Below are 9,282 nucleotides of genomic sequence, written 5' to 3'. Positions count from 1 at the left end.
GGGCACGAACCCGTGTCCCCTGCATCGGCAGGTGGACTCTCAACCACTGCGCCACCAGGGAAGCCCTGACTATCATTTCTTGAGCTCTGACTTGTGCCGGGCATTGCTCTAAGCATTTTACATATGTTAATTCATTTAATTTTCACAACAACCCTATGAGGTAAAAACTATTATTGTCCCCATATTGCAGATAAGGAAACTGAGGCCCAGAGAGATTGTTTTCCCAAGACCATATATAACTAATAAGGACAGAGCTAGAAGTCCAAACCCAGCAGCTTGGCTTGAACTTTTAATCACACTATGCTATACTGCCTCTCAGTTTATTTGTAAATGTCACATTAAAAATATGTACCATAACTATTTTACAGAGTTATAGGAAGCAGAAAATAAAATAATAAAAGTACTTTTAATAAGGAAATAATGCTATGCAAAAGAAAACTATAGCCAAGAGCCAACACCAGTGTTGGCAATTACCATAGAAACCCTTCTCTAGAGGACTGTGACATTTATTTTTATTTTTTAAAATATTTATTTATTTATTTGGTTGAGCCAGGTCTTAGTTGCAGCAGGCGGGCTCCTTATTTGCGGCTCGTGGGCTCCTTAGTTGCGGCACATGGGCTCCTTAGTTGCGGCATGCAAACTCTTAGTTGCAGCATGCATGTGGGATCTGGTTCCCTGACCAGGGATCAAACCCGGGTCCCCTGCATTGGGAGCGCGGAGTCTTATCCACTGTGCCACCAGGGAAGTCCTGAGGACTGTGACCTTTAGAATCATAGATTCATAAGGTTAAAAGACACTCCAAAGCTTTGGTCCAAGAGGACTTTATCTAAAACAGTGGTTCCCAGATTTTTTTTTTTTAATTTCATGGATCTATAAAATACAGACTTGCATGCACACATGTATGCCAACCCAAACTACCATCTGTTATCATCGCCGTAAGAGAAAGGGCACTTAACACCAAGAACATGGAGAGATACAATATCTTAACAAAGAACAGTGTTTCCCAAGAACAAAACAGATAGGAATCTTACCCTGGCCAGTGGAATTATGGGTCTGAAGAGTAGTTGGGGAATGCCTTCATCTGGACTGGTGGGTTTAGATCCTGTTTGGGTTCGGAGAAATTACCTTGGGATAGAATGAACTCCCAAGTGATTGCATCAGTCATATCAGTTGGAAGCACATTCAGGAAAATACTAGTTGAACTGTAGTTTACCTTGCTTTTTAGTAAAGCTTTTAGTGTGTTTGCTTTGGCAGCCTAATAAGAGGCCATTACCTACTCAGGTTCTCTGTGTTTATTTCTCATCTTCCATGTGAGATTGAAAATGCTGAGATCACAGGTCTCATTTGTGCTAAACAAATGTTTTAATGCTTTTTCTTTAAAGAAAAAAACAGGAAAAAAATGTAAAATTAACATCTTAACCAGTTTTGGTAAAAATGTGGTAAAAAAAATACCATTTTAACCATTTTTAAGTGTACAATTCAGTAGTGTTGAGTATATTGACATTGTTGTGAAACAGATCTCCAGAACTTTTTCATCTTGTAAATCTAAAACTCTATACCCTTTTTCTCTCCCCAGTTCCTGGTAACCACCATTATACTTTCTGTTTCTAGGAATTTGACTGTTTTAGATACCTCATGTAAATGGAATCATACAGTGTTTGTCTTTTTTTGTGACTGGCATATTTCATTTAGCATAATGTCCTTAAGGTTCATCCATGTTATAGCATGCATCAGAATTCCTTCCTTTTTAAGGCTGAATAATATTCTGGTGTGTGTGTGTGTGTGTGTGTGTGTGTGTGTGTGTGTGTGTGTGTGTGTGTGTGTGTTTATATACCAGTTTGTTGATTCATCCATTGATGGGCATTTCTCTGATGATTTGTGATGTTGAGCATCTTTTCAATGCATGTTGGCCATTTAATATATCATCTTTGGAGAAATGTCTGTTCAGGTCCTTTGCCCATTTTTTAATTGGGTTATTTGATTTTTTTGTTGTTGGGTTGTAGAAGTTCTTTATATATTCTGAATATTAACCCCTTATGAGATACATTTGAAAATATTTTTTCCCACTCTGTAGGTTGCCCTTCACTCTGTTGATTGTGTCCTTTGATGCACAAAAATTTTTAAGTTTGATGTAGTCTACCTCTCTATTTTTGCCTTTGCTGCCTGTGTTTTTGGTATAATATCCAAGAAATCATTGCAAAGTCCAATGTCATGAAGATTTGTTTTCTTCTAGGAATTACATAGTTTTAGGTCTTATGGTCAGGTCTTTAATTCGTTTTGGGTTAATTTTTGTATATGGTGTAAGTTAAGGGTCCAGCTTCATTCCTTTACATGTGGATATCAGTTTTCCCAACACCATTTGTTGAAGAGACAGTTCTTTCTTCACTGAGTGGTCTTGGCACCCTTGCTAAAGTTCATTTGACCATATACATAAGAGTTTATTTCAGGACTGTCTGTTCTATTCCATTTGTCTATTTGTCTTTATGCCAGTACCATACTGTTTTGTACTATAGCTTTGTGGTAGGTTTTGAAATCAGAAAGTATGAGTGTGTTCTAACAGCTGTGTTTTTTTTCAAAATTGTTTTGGCTCTTTGGAGTCCCTTGAGATTCCATATGAATTTTAGGATGTATTTTCCTATTTCTGCAAAAAATGCCATTGGAATTTTGATAGGGATTTCACTGAACCTGTAGATCATTTTGGGTAGTATGGACATCTTAACAATGTTAAGTTTTCCAATCCATGAACATGAGATGTCTTTTCATGTATTTGTGTTTTCTGTAATTTCTTTCAGCAGTGTTTTGTAGTTGTCAGTATACAAGTCTTTTACCTCCTTGGTAAGGTTTATTCCCAAGTATTTATTCTTTTTTATTCCATTGTAAATGGAATTGTTTTCTTAATTTCCTTTTCAGATTTCATTGTTAGTGTATAGGAACACACTGACTTTTTGTATGTTGCTTTTGTGTACTACAACTTTGCTGAATTTATTAGTTCTAACTGTGTGTGTGTGTGTGTGTGTGTGTTTGTAACCTTTAGAGTTTTCTACATATAAGATCATGTCATCTATGAACAGAGGTCATTTTACTTCTTCTTTTCTGGTTTAGATGCCTTTTGATTTTTTTCTTGCCTACTTGCTCTGGCTAGGACTTTTAATACTATGTTAAACGGAAGTGGTGAGAGCAGGCATCCTTGCCTTGTTCCTGATCTTAGAAGAAAAGCTTTCAGTTTTCATCATTGAGTATGATGTTAGCCATGGGCTTTTCATAAATGGGTTTGGGGGTCCCCAGAACTCTGCAGTCACTCAGACCTCAGGATTTTGGTGTTTTTAACAGATGGATTATTGCGTCCACTACATTTTTCTTCTTTTGAACTTCAGTCTCAGAAGATAAAGCCTTATCTGCAGTTTTAGAGACATTCTATATCATTGACATGTACGAACACAAAGTGAGGATTCCTTATTTCTTAAACCTGTTCAGTGACATCAGCACCTTAATGGGTCCTGCCCCACTTTCCACTAAAGTCTAGGTCATATCTGGAACAATTCTATGAGATATTTTCTTTACTGGCAGACTCATAAGCTGGCCTCTTAGGATAAGTAGTGCATTAAGTGGTCCCTTAGAAGTCTGTTGATTGGTCTCTTGGAATATGTAATGTTTATTATTTTGCTTCTGCCAATATTAGATATGATTTTTTTTACTGATAGTTCCTTCAAAGCAGTTTAGTTCTTATTAATTCTTGTAAGTTCTTGTGTGAGTGATAGGTATAGTGATAATGTATATGTTTTGATAAATTGGCTGTAGTGGAGTTGGGTGATTTGATGGGGACTTTACCGTTGGCTATAGGCTGTTAGTGACCAGTAACTTAAAAATAACAAACTGAAATTTACTGAGATGTCAGACTCAGAAGCGCATGTTCAGAAATGAAAGGTTTAACTTTAGAATAATTACTTTTCTAGTTATTCATATGTATTTAAAGCTACACATAATGAATCACGTATTTACCTTGTTTCATTATACTTCACTGATATTATAACTTGATAGGTATGGACAACGTTCAGCACAGTTACCACAGGCAACATGGGAAGGATGCAGGAAAAAAAAATGATGAAGTCATTGAGGCTTATTTTTTTGTTCTCATACCGTTTTTTAGGGACCTCCCTCCTTGCTGTCCAATACTCCTTAAGGCTCAAGTCTCCCTTCTACAGGGTCTCAGTCAGTGATTCATACTTTTCTTTCCCTCTTTAGTTTCTTCCTCACTGCATTTAGCTATGTAGTATCCTGCCCCTTAGCACCCAGCTTTCTGCTTCCTGCTATGGTAAATTAATCTACACTTAATTATTAGCAGTTGATTGGCTTTATGTGTTTCCCTTATAAGATTCTCTGTTTGCCTTTAATGAGAGTGTCAGTGCCTTAATCCAAGTGGTGGGACTCACTGGCAGGCCAGGAGGCTGATATCTTTAAAACAGGAGAAGTGGCTGGGACTTGTGGGATTTAAACTACATGAAGTTCGCTGCCTGGGTGTGCACTGGCCTTCTATTCTCTTGTGCCAGCTCACTATAGTTGAGTTCCCAGAAGTACTTCTGCTTTATTCTTAACGAGAGATGAGGGTTCATGCACAGTTCACGTCTTTGAAATGCCTTCTATGCCTTATTTGAAAGAAGGCCCCTTTTATATTTTTGCCACGCAGCACATTCTGTTGGACCTGTAAGTATTCAATGGGCATACCCCTGTTGGAGAGTGTGAGCTGAGCCTGATTCTCCTTCTTTAATTCAACAGCATTTTATGGTGCTCTAGGTTTGTTTTTAACATCTTAATTGGACTTTTACTAGCCTTGCTCTGTGTTGTTATTAAACACAATTTTTAAAGACCTAAGAAAAATAGATAATAAATAATAAAACCTTTTAATTTGTTTTGGAAAGATAGTGATTTTTCTCATTTTTAATATAAAAGTATCCTCTAATTTCTTGTTTAAGAATATTTTAGTATGAAGACCTTATTAGATGAAACTGTCTGGGTAAAGTCAAGACCAGATAGTTACTGTAAGCTGCTCAATTAGCCAGCCTGACTCTAAGCCCTGTGGAAGCAAAAATAACTTTTTGGGGATGAGTGACAACGTGGCCAAGTCAGCCAGTACTTTGTTTAGAGTCAGTCACTTTCAGAACGCAGTTACGTGGCCATCTCATTTGAGTCTCCCTCAGAACAATTCTTTGAAGTAGGTATTATTGCTGCCCGGTTTTATAGACTTGAGAAACTGAGGCTTATAGTACACTTTTATACTTGGAATGGTATGTGGTGGCGGGGGGGGTCCTCCATCATTCAGCTGATTGCCTTCACCATTCCAAAACACACCCACACTCTCACACCCACGCTCCTTCAGAGAGGTTGGTTGGGTGTTGAGAGAGAGATTTTGCTGCCCGGTACACTGGAATAATGTTAGGAGCTGTCCATGAAGGAAATGAAGATCTCTTGAGAGTTGGAAGGGTCTGCTTACAGGATTCCCTTCTACTGACAATTTTCGGTAGTGGCCTCTGGGGAAGCAGAGTAGAAATTACCTTGGTACCTTGGCTGATATGAAATTTCAAATGATTGACACGACCGACTGAGGCTGTGCTATATAAGCCCCTCTGCAATAAGCCGAAGAGGTCTGCACTTTGCTGGTCATAAGCTTGTGGAAAAAGAAGTGGGGGGTTCTTTTTGCAGTGATTAGTGCTACTAGAATATAATTCCTTGGGTTCTCCATATGCCATAAATATCATCAGACTGCCTGTCCCTATATCCTATTTTCTAATAAAAGCATAGTAAATCATATATGCCCTGCACTTATCTTCAGCCATTTTGCTGATGCCTGAATTTTTAAGATTATTGAAACAGTTTCCTCAGTGCTGTATCCTTTTTAAAAATAGATAATACATGATTTTTTTTTCCCCAAAAGGTACAAATATTGATGACTCTCTCTTTTTCATCTCCACCCCCCGTTTGCCACTACAGGGCATGTGGTGTTACCAGTTTCTTGTTTATCTTCTTAATTGCATATGAGAGAGAGATTGTGCATGTGTAGTTTTTTTAGTCTTGATGCATATTATATACACTATTCTACCCCTTTTCTTTTTCACATACTGTATTTTGAATTGTTGTACACATAGGCTTGCCTCTTTAGAAAACAAAACAAAGAACTACTGGTGGTTTCAGTTATATGGCCAATTTATAATTTATTTAACCTGTTCTCAATTAAAGTGCCTGAGTGTTTTCTTTGTAGCTTCAAGTTTTCTCCTTTTGTATGTATGTAACAAATACCGCTTTGTATTTGGCCCCTTCTCTTTGGACATCTGTCTTCTTTGCTCTTGAAATAAAGTGCTGAAAACTTGTGTCTCGGGACTTCCCTGGTGGCGCAGTGGTTAAGGATCCACCTGCCAATGCAGGGGACATGGGTTCAAGCCCTGGTCCGGGAAAATCCCACATACCGCAGAGCAACTAAGCCTGTGCTGAACCTGCGCTCTAGAGCCTGCGAGCCACAACTACTGAGCCCGTGTGCCACAACTACTGAAGCCCGCGCGCCTAGAGCCCGAGCTCCGCAACAAGAGAAGCCACTGCAATGAGAAGCCCGCGCCCCGCAACAAAGAGTAGCCCCCACTCGCCGCAACTAGGGAAAGCCCAGGCGCAGCATCAAAGACCCAACACAGCCAAAAATAAATACATACGTACATACATTTTTTAAAAAGTAGTGTCTCCATTTATGCAAAATATGATGGACCTCCGTCCTGACAGATGTGCTTTGGTATATTATTGGGGAAGGCACAGGATTAAATATACTACTATCCTTTTAAGAAACAGGACATCAGGAAGAGGACATCAGGAAGATGGGGTTTCCTTTCCTTAGAGCAGCCACTGAAATCACCAACTAATCCTGACGATCCATTTGTAAATTCTAGTCAGATTTATTTTCTATTCACAGAAATTGTTCCTTCTTTTCCTCTGCAGGCAGTTCCTAACATATATATGTGTCTTCCATACAGATGGCCATGTGTGGAAAGCCCTCTTTAGCCATGTGGGGAAAGTGGGAGGAGGGAGATTCCCAATTTCACTGACTGGGCTGCAGCTGGGAAAGCAGTTCTTGGCATTTTAAGTTGAAACTTTGCATTAATTTTCTCAGAATAATGCATTTGATAGTTAGCTTCCATAGTGGTAGCACTAGTATTCTGGTATGACACCAAGGATACATGATGGGCTCAATAATCTTTTTAACTGGACCAAGTGCTATTTGTAGCATTGCTTCTATGAGAAAATATATTCCAAAGTCTCAGCTGAAAACAACCTGTTGGTTGATGTTTGTGAATATTGTATTGGATCTTTGTGGCCAAATTTCGCTTCCCCAGACATCACATGGACTGGGAGTAACCTTTATCTGACCGGAGTCAGAGAAACAGAAATTTTTTTTTAATATAATTTTTGTGCTACTGTTTTTTGCTGTGACTACAGTGAAATTCAGAAAGGCATAGGATGAGCTCCTTGCCACCTGGATAATCAGAGTTAGTGAGGAAGAAGCAGAATTGCAAAAAAAAAAATTAAAGAGATTTGCCTTCCCAATAAAGGAGGAAGTTTCAGAAAGAGAGAAAACATTACACTAAGCAAGAACATTTCAACAGATCAACTAAAGTGGCTTTGTGCCCCCCAAAGAGAAACATCCTCAGGAAATTTTTGTGGGCAAAATTCTGGTGACGTTTTTGAAAGAAAGTTTGGGGGGCTGCAAAGAAGTTGCTACCTGAGTCTAAAGGGTATACTTGAGGCCCAGACCAAAGGACTATGCAAGCCATCTCTGTGACTAACACCGCCAAGAGAAACTGCACTGCTTTGGTTGGGTGTGTCTTGAGGGGTGGGGAGGGTGCATCTCAAGGTAAGACTAGATAGGATGGTAAAATGACAGAGATGAAAGGTGTCTCATAATTTGTCTAATTTGTGAATGGTTCATATCTCAAGGTTTTCTTTTGCTATCAGAGAGTATATTATTTGTTTTTTGTCTTAAAAAAATTTTTTTTGGAACTTTTCAAGCATACACAAAAATAAAGGGAATAGTATAATGAACTCCATGTGCCCATCAATCAGCTTCAACAATTATGAACGTTTTGACAATCTTGTTTCATCTATCTTCCTGCCACTAGAGTATTTTAAAGCGAATTCCATGCATCGTAATATTTCACCTATAAATACTTCAGAGGTGTCTCTAACATATGAAGACTGAAAAAATACAGCCACGGTACTATTGTCACATCAAACTAGTAATTATTAATATTAGCTAATACCTAGTCTGTGTTTATTTTTATTTTTTTGGCTGCGTTGTGTCTTTGTTGCTGTGCGTGGACTTTCTCTAGTTGCAGCGAGCAGGGGCTACTCTGTGGTGGTGCGTGGGCTTCTCATTGCAGTGGCTTCTCGTTGCAGAGCACGGGCTCTAGGCGTGCGGGCTTCAGTAGTTGCAGCACGTGGGCTCAGTATTTGTGGTACTCGGGCTTACTTGCTCCATGGCATGTGGGATCTTCCCGGACCAGGGATCGAACCTGTGTTCCCTGCATTGGCAGGCAGATTCTTAACCACTGCGCCACCAGGGAAGTCCTAGTCTGTGTTTAAATTTCTCCAGTTTTGGACTGGGGGTTTAAGGGAGGGAGGCTGGGGGAAAGGATTACAAAGGGGCATGAAACTTTTGGGGGTGATCGATGTGTTCATTATTTTGGTTGTGGTGATTTCACAAGTATATGCAAAATGTATCAAGTTGTACACTTTAAATATGTGCAGTTCACTGTATGTCAATTCTACCTCAACGAAACTGTTAAAAAATACAGTGGTATAGCTAGAGGCAAACAGTATTTTAAAACATTTCTCCCAGTTTTCCCAAAAATGTATTTTTATATTTGGTTTGTTCAAATAGGATCTAAATAAGAACCACACATTGCATTCGGCTGATATGTTTTTAGGTTTCTTATGATCTGTAGCAAATCTATCCCCCTCTTTTTTCTTCATGTCATTTATTTCTTAAAGACTCCAGATCACTGATCCTGTAGCATTTGCCACACTCTGATTTGGTCCGTTGGCTAATTGCAGCCTTGTGGCAGCACGTTCCCGTCTCCCACATTTCTTATAACTTGGTTAGATCCAAAGGCTTCATTGGACTCAGGTTCAGTTTTTGTTTTTTTAATTTATTTATTATTTATTTTTGGCTGCGTTGGGTCTTTGCTGCTGCACGCGGGCTTTCTCTAGTTGTGGCGAGCAGGGGCTGCTCTTTGTTGCGGTGCACGG

The 9,282-nt window shown here is 39.1% G+C and overlaps 1 protein-coding gene across 1 annotated transcript in view; it reads left to right on the top strand.

The window, feature by feature from the left end:
* The window catches only part of MED20 (mediator complex subunit 20), a 69,088-nt gene extending 59,822 nt beyond the window's left edge, over positions 1 to 9,266 (top strand). The window contains exon 6 of the transcript XR_008615647.1: positions 9,025 to 9,266. The gene's annotated coding sequence lies outside the window, so the exon portion shown is untranslated. The remainder of the gene's footprint in view (positions 1 to 9,024) is intronic.
* Positions 9,267 to 9,282: the final 16 nt, after the last annotated feature.

The sequence above is a fragment of the Physeter macrocephalus genome, chromosome 18 (genome assembly GCF_002837175.3).
Source record: "Physeter macrocephalus isolate SW-GA chromosome 18, ASM283717v5, whole genome shotgun sequence".
Taxonomy (NCBI): Eukaryota; Metazoa; Chordata; class Mammalia; order Artiodactyla; family Physeteridae; genus Physeter; species Physeter macrocephalus.
The sequence above is the reverse complement of the archived record's forward strand: the minus strand, read 5'-3'. Positions and strand labels throughout refer to the sequence as shown.